Raw genomic sequence first — 7,903 nt, 5'->3', positions numbered from 1 at the left:
GGAATCTTCCTGATCCAGGGAGCAAAGCTGTGTCTTGTGTCTCCTAGTGATAAAGAATTGACATTGGCAGGCAAATTCTTTACCACTAGCACTACCTTGTTATTTGTTGTTTTATGTTATACGTTATTTTTTGCTTTTCCCTTGCTTCATTATTTTTTCTCTGTATTTAATATTTGTTAGTTTTATTAATATATGTCTTGAAGATCAATTTACACTGATTATTTTAAGGTCCAAAAGACTCAGGAAGAATCTTTGACCTTTCTTCTAACTCTTAAAAGGATGTAGATAGAAGATCTACTTCAGGAAGGGAGCCTTCACCAGAGATGTCTATAGTATGAACATGGAACAACAGACTGATTCCAAATCAGGAAAGAGTATGTCAAGGCTGTATATTGTCAGCCTGATTATTTAACTTATGTGCAGAGTACATCATGAGAAATGCTGGGCTGGAAGAAGCAGAGGCTGGAATCAACATTTCCAGGAGAAATATCAATAAACTCAGATATTCAGATGTCACTACCCTTAAGGAAGAAAGTGAAGAGGAACTAAAGAGCTTCATGATGAAAGTAAAAGAGTAGAGTAAAAATGTTGGCTTAAAACTCAACATTCAGAAAACTAAGACCACAGCATCTGGTCCTATCACTTCATGGCAAATAGATGGGGAAATAATGGAAAAAGTTACAGACTTATTTTGGGGGGCTCCAAAATCACTGCAGATGGTGATTGCAGCCATGAAATTAAAAGATGCTTTCTCCCTGGAAGAAAAGCTATGACCAACCTAGACAGCATATTAAAAAGCAGAGACATTACTTTGGCAACAAAGGTCCGTCTAGTCAAAGCTATGGTTTTTCCAGTAGTCATGTGTGGATGTGAGGGTTGGACCATAAAGAAAGCTGAGCACTGAAGGATTGATGCTTTTGAACTGTGGTGTTGGAGAAGACTCTTGAGAGTACCTTGGACAGCAAGGAGATCCAACCAGTCCATCCTAAAGGAAATCAGTCCTGGGTGTTCATTGGAAGGACTGATGCTGAGGCTGAAACTCCAATATTTTGGCCACCTCATGCAAAGAACTGACACATTTGAAAAGACCCTGATGCTGGGAAAGATTGAAGGTGGGAGGAGAAGAGGACAACAGAGGATGAGATGGTTGGATGGCATCACCGATTCAATGGACATGAATTTGAGTAAGCTCTGGGAGTTATGATGGACAGGGAACCCTGGCATGCTGCAGTTCATAGGGTCACAAAGAGTTGGGCACAGCTGAGTGACTGAGCTAAACTGAAGGTGCAATAGACAGGGGAGAACCTAGCAAAGTCTGTTTGTTAAAATTTCACTCTATCTCCTATTGCCTCTGTATGACTCAGAAAACACTTGTTTTGCAAACATTTGTCTTTCCATCTCCATGTCATGTGAATTGTCTTCCCCCTCTCTGAATTTCCAAACCACTAGCCCCAACATCCTCACTTGTCTTTAGGTGAAAATGATATTAATGTGAGGGTTTTGGCCCTTTTGGCCAGTTACTCCGTTTTCCTGGGTTTCCTCCATGTATAAACATTAAAAGCTTTTGATTTTTCTCCTGTTAATTGATTTCATGTCCATCTAACTCTTAGACCAGCTAGAAGTACCTAGAAGGGCAAAATGTCTTCCTCATAATATCTTAGAGACAATAAGCACTGGAAACAGAATTATTGAAATAGTAAACAATGTCTTTACTTAAAATCAACATTCCTAACCTTCCCAAAGCCAAACTGCTCCAAAGTGCATGCGTGCTAAGTCGCTTCAGTTGTGTCTGACTCTTTGTGACCCTATGAATTGTAGCCCGCTGGGCTCCTTTGTCCATGGGATTCTTAAGGCAAGAATACTGGAGTGGGTTGTCATGCCCCTTCTCAGGGATCAAACTCTCAACTCTTATGTCTCCTGCATTGGCAGGCAGGTTCTTTACCACTAGCACCACCTATGAAGCTCCAAAGTATAAATACTTAAAATTCCTTTGGAAGAAAAAAGAATAAATTAATCCAAGATCCTTTGACTAGATGCTAGGAAACACCCATGGCAGAGGCTGTAGACACTTTCTTAAGCAGCTCTTATGAGACTCAGGCCAGTTCTCTAAACTGTAAGCTCAGGCTCTGCCATGTGGGGTAACCCTCCTAGTCCAACTTGAGGACACAGACTGAAGTCTCTCTCAGAAGTCACACTGTCCAAGTGGAAATTTCAGGTTGACCCCAATCTTGCCAGGATTCTGTCCCTGATCACTAACGATCAAACTACATTTCTCACCTCATTTTTTTTCCCCTACAGGATTCCCATCTTGACCAAATCCAACATATTTTATACTGGAGAAGGGGAAATGAGATCTCATTATGCTGTAACAAATTTATCCCTGACAGGTCATTTAAAATACAAAGGAATTGTTGAAGGAGGAAATTTTAGAAATGTCAATTATAGCCATTCTCACGAAGTTCTTAATAAGAAAAAAAAGGTTGATTAAAAATAGTCCCAGCTTGGCATCACAAAAGAAAGGAGTAATGCCTAATAAATCTGATAATTTTTAAAGACAGAGCAGAAAGAATCAGCAGGAGAAATCTGAGGACTAATTTGTTTCTGGTTTGAGAGTACTTCAACAAAGTGCACCACACAAAAGACTAATTCAGGGTGTCAGGAAGTATCGCATCATGCAGTGAGCACTGAAAACAGTCTAGGAAGATTTAGGTGGTAACGGGCTTCAGGCAGGCAAATGCTTTGAAATGAACAGTATCCAAGAGAACTATAACTCAGGTAGGTATCTAGGTTTTAGGCAATTTAACTATCAGTAACATAGGAAAGAAGAAATATGTCATGAGATAAGGAAATAAACAATTTATACAAAAGTCAGAATACTGGTAAATCCATAAACAACAACAACAACAACAAAGAAAACTGAATAGCCTGACTAGAACATCAGGAGAAAGTTTAGTTACAGTTCTTTTTTAAAGTAAATATTTACCTAGCACAAAAACTGAGGTAATATAGTAAGGATAAGTATAAACAGATAAAGAAAAATAATGCTTACAAGTTCAGGCAAAGATGTCAGTGGAGGATTAAAATGTTATTAACAGTTAAGATACTATGACCTTGTTTATAATATGGATTGACAGTCCATTCTGAAGGAGATCAGCCCTGGGATTTCTTTGGAGGGAATGATGCTGAAGCTGAAACTCCAGTACTTTGGCCACCTCAATCGAAGAGCTGACTCATTGGAAAAGACTCTGATGCTGGGAGGGATTGGGGGCAGGAGGAGAAGGGGACGACGGAGGATGAGATGGCTGGATGGCATCACTGACTCGATGGACGTGAGTTGAGTGAATTCCAGGAGTTGGTGATGGACAGGGAGGCCTTGGCGTGCTGTGATTCATGGGGTCGCAAAGAGTCAGACACGACTGAGCGACTGATCTGAACTGAACTGACAGCAAACCTGAATATAATACGCAAATGTGAGTTACTGATAACAACCAACTCAAATTAAACAGATGATATTTTTGAGCAAGAACAAAATTGTCTCTTACCCAAAATGAATTTTACTTTGTTTTGAACCTATAATTTCTGCATTTTAAAAACTTAGTCCATTTCTTTACCTTTTCTTTTTTGGCCACAGCAAATCTAATGCTATACACCCATGACTTCTATGCTTCTAACTCCCACACCTCCACACACACACACACACACACACACACACACACACAAACACTCTCAAGGCTTCTACGTACTCCTCAGAATGTGTGAATTCTAGTCCAACTACACAAGAGGCAGGTCTAAACACAATGCTGTGCTCTGTAAGTCTTATCTCAGATATTCCCATTTTCCCCACTTCAGTCTGCATTTCTTAAGTCACTGGTGGTATCCATTATGCAGGACTCCTCTGCTAAAGTCTTGCCTCACATGTGAAATTTAGCACAAAGTTTTAGACATAATCATATTTCTCACTAGCTGTGCCCTCAGAGTAAGTGAATGGCTATGAAGTGTGAATAGCCTATAATGGCATAGTAGGATAGTTCATCAGAGCATTTGTGTGGCATTATATTGAAGATTCCTATAGCTAAGAAGCAGCTATTTTTGAGTGTCTGTGATTGTACAGAGGAGCTCTTCTGATATTTTACACAAATTACTGAATTTAATGCTCACAAAAAAAAGCTATTCGGTAAAAATTATTATTCCTACTTTACAGTTAGAAATTTGAGGAACAGAGTAGTAGCTTCCACAAAATCATCGTATTCAAGAACATATTTTGTCTTAGCTAGGATACAGGCCCTATTTATCTTTCTTTAAAGCTTAAACTTGGAACCAATTTGATAATGTGTATACAGACACAGAATAGCAGAAAAGGAAATGGCTCACAACTTAATTTTACCTAAGATCAATCTACTCCTAATTGGGTGTTAGTTAAAGCCAAGATAATTATCATTACTGAAAAATATCTTTAAAATATTCTAAACTTGATATGACTCAGAAATAAGGGGAACTTTGAGATATTCTGAAAGAGGGGAACTGTCACTCACCAGTAGGTCTAAATGATATAAGCAAAATGCAATTCTTTCAAACAGTGATACAAGTCCCTCACTCAACTGGGTTCATTTACATCTCACTAAACTGGGTTTCTGGAGAAGGAAATGGCACCCCAGTCCAGTATTCTTGCCTGGAGAATCCCAGGTACGGCAGAGCCTGGTGGGTTGCAGTCCATGGGGTCGCTGAGAGTTGGACACGACTGAGCGACTTCACTTTCACTTTTCACTTTCATGCATTGGAGGAGGAAATGGCAACCCACTCTAGTGTTCTTGTCTGGAGAATCCCAGGAACGGGGGAGTCTGGTGGGCTGCTGTCTATGGGGTCGCACAGTGTTGGACATGACTGAAGCGACTTAGCAGCAGCAGCAAACTGGGTTTCAGATAAGGTGGTGGTGGTGGTTTAGTCACTCAGTCGTGTCCAACTCTTATAATTCTATGGACTATAGCCTGCCAGGCTCCTCATTCCATGAGATTCTCCAGACAAGAATACCAGAGTGGGTTGTCATTTCCTTCTCCAGGGGATCTTTCCAATCCAGAAACCTAACCCTAGTGTCCTGCATTGCAGGTGGATTCTTTACCAACTGAGCTACCAGCAAAGCACTCAGATAGGGTATCAAAAGATAATAATTAATTCATATTACCAAGCACACAATTCAAGAAACAGATTCATGAACATTTTCACCTTCTTAAGAGAACACTGTACCTTAAGCTGATTTTATTTGTGTATTTCAGGCAGATTAAGAAAAGGCATAGTACAAATACACTCTTAAATAGTGAACAAAGATCTGATTATATTCTGCAGTTGTTGCATTGCATGATAAAAATAAAAAGTAGCTGGTTAAGTGAAGCAGACAAAGGGAAATCAAAGGGAACAACAAAGAATAGCAGAGCAAAACAATAAGGAGAAAGGGGAAAATTCAATCTGCTACTTGTGAGGCAAACGATAAACACCAAGGAAGACCTTCATACAACAGTATTCTGAAAGGGAAAAGTCAGGAGATATTAAATGCCAGAAGGAGGAATTCATAATCCTGGTTTTAATTAATTATTTAAAACTAGCTCTCCATATAGGACAGAATTACTCATATATATATATATATATATATATATATATATATATATATATATATACACACACACACACACATATATATATTTGAGAGGGCTTCCCTCTCAAATATGATGCTAGTGGTAAAGAACCCACCTGCCAATGCAGGAACTGTAAGAGACTTGGGTTCAATCCCTGGGTTGGGAAGATCCTCTGGAGGAACGCCTGGCAACCCACTCCAGTATTCTTCCTGGAAAATCCTGTGGGAGAGGAGCCTGGTGGGCTACAGTCCACAGGGTCACACAGCCGGACACGACTAAACTGACTTAGCACGCACCGCACGCACGCATATATTTGAGTAAAGGAGTCTGGTTGCTCAATGGAAAGCATTTTCAGTTCAGGCCAGTAAAGACTCCCAAGATGATATTACTGAGAACCAGTCAAAATGAAGTAAAATTTTCAGGACTTTTAAAAATTCGTAAGCTTTTAAAAATGATATACTAGTTTAAAATTTTCATAAAATTTGTGAAAACTGTAGAGTTCCAACAGAACCAAAATCCAGTTTCCTTATGAATGAAATTTTACATTAGGATAGTGTTGTTGTCACAGGTAATAGTTAACTAAAGTTTATACTTTATCCAGATTTCGTTAGAACCCCACACAGCACACCACCCTACACGTGGTGATCCTGTCTCCTTCGTTGGCTCTTGGCCATGACACTTTCTCAAATACTCCTTGTTACGAATGAATGACATTGACAGCAATGAGTATAATTCATATATATTTTTAGAATGAACCTTAACTGGAGTTGGACTGATGTTTTTCTCTCATGGTTAGGACTGAAGTTAGGTTACGTTTGCGATAGTAATTACAGAGAAAAATGTCATTCTTGTCATTCTCTATCAATTGAACACACTGTAATTTGGTATCACTTTTGAGGTTAATCTTGACCACCTGGCTGAAATAGTGTTTGTCAGATTTCTCTGCTGAATAATTAGTCTTTTTTTCTTCAATACCATATGGTACTCTTTGAAGCGTAGCCTATGTATAGACCCCATTTAAGGAGTAGGGAGATAAAGACCACTTCCTTGAGGGCGCAGTACCTGCACAGATTCTTCTGAATTCTTCTAATTGGAAGAATAGTCTATTTTCCTTCTTTATTTTTATATCTCCTGTGTCTTTTTGAAACACTCGTTTATTTTTCTGAGCACTTCTTTACCTTTCTATCAATATAAAATGCTGCTGGCTCATCTTATGTATCTGCAGTCAATAATTTCTCCAAGGATACTTATTTTTTAATAATGATTCAGATCAGATCAGATCAGTCACTCAGTCGTATCCGGCTCTTTGCAACCCCGTGAATTCCAGCACGCCAGGCCTTCCTATCCATCACCAACTCCCAGAGTTCACTCAAACTCACATCCATCGAGTCAGTGATACCATCCAGCCATCTCATCCTCTGGCGTCCCCTTCTCCTCCTGCCCCCAATCCCTCCCATCATCAGAGTCTTTTCCAATGAGTCAACTCTTCGCATGATGTGGCCAAAGTATTGGAGTTTCACCTTTAGCATCATTCCTTCCAAATAAATCCCAGGGCTGATTTCCTTCAGAATGGACGGGTTGGATCTCCTTGCAGTCCAAGGGACTCTCAAGAGTCTTCTCCAACACCACAGTTCAAAAGCATCAATTCTTTGGTGCTCAGCTTTCTTCACAGTCCAACTCTCACATCCATACCTGACTAAAGGAAAAACCATAGCCTTGACTAGATGGACCTTTGTTGGCAAAGTAATGTCTCTGCTTTTTAATATGCTATCTAGGTTGGTCATATCTTTCCTTCCAAGGAGTAAGTGTCTTTTAATTTCATGGCTGTAGTCACCATCTGCAGTGATTTTGGAGCCCCAAAAAATAAAGTCTGACACTGTTTCCACTGTTCCCCCATCTATTTCCCATGAAGTGGTGGGACCGAATGCCATGATCTTCATTTTCTGAATGTTGAGCTTTAAGCCAACTTTTTCACTCTCCACTTTCACTTTCATCAAGAGGCTTTTGAGTTCCTCTTCACTTTCTGCCGTAAGGGTGGTGTCATCTGCATATCTGAGGTTATTGATATTTCTCCGGGCAATCTTGATTCCAGCTTGTGTTTCTTCCAGTCCAGCATTTCTCATGATGTACTCTGCATATAAGTTAAATAAACAGGGTGACAATATACAGCCTGGACGAACTCCTTTTCCTATTTGGAACCAGTCTGTTCCATGTCCAGTTCTAACTGTTGCTTCCTGACCTGCATACAAATTTCTCAAGAGGCAGGTCAGGTGGTC

This window comes from Bubalus bubalis, chromosome 9 (genome assembly GCF_019923935.1).
Source record: "Bubalus bubalis isolate 160015118507 breed Murrah chromosome 9, NDDB_SH_1, whole genome shotgun sequence".
Lineage (NCBI taxonomy): Eukaryota > Metazoa > Chordata > Mammalia > Artiodactyla > Bovidae > Bubalus > Bubalus bubalis.
Note: the sequence above shows the minus strand (reverse complement) of the source record.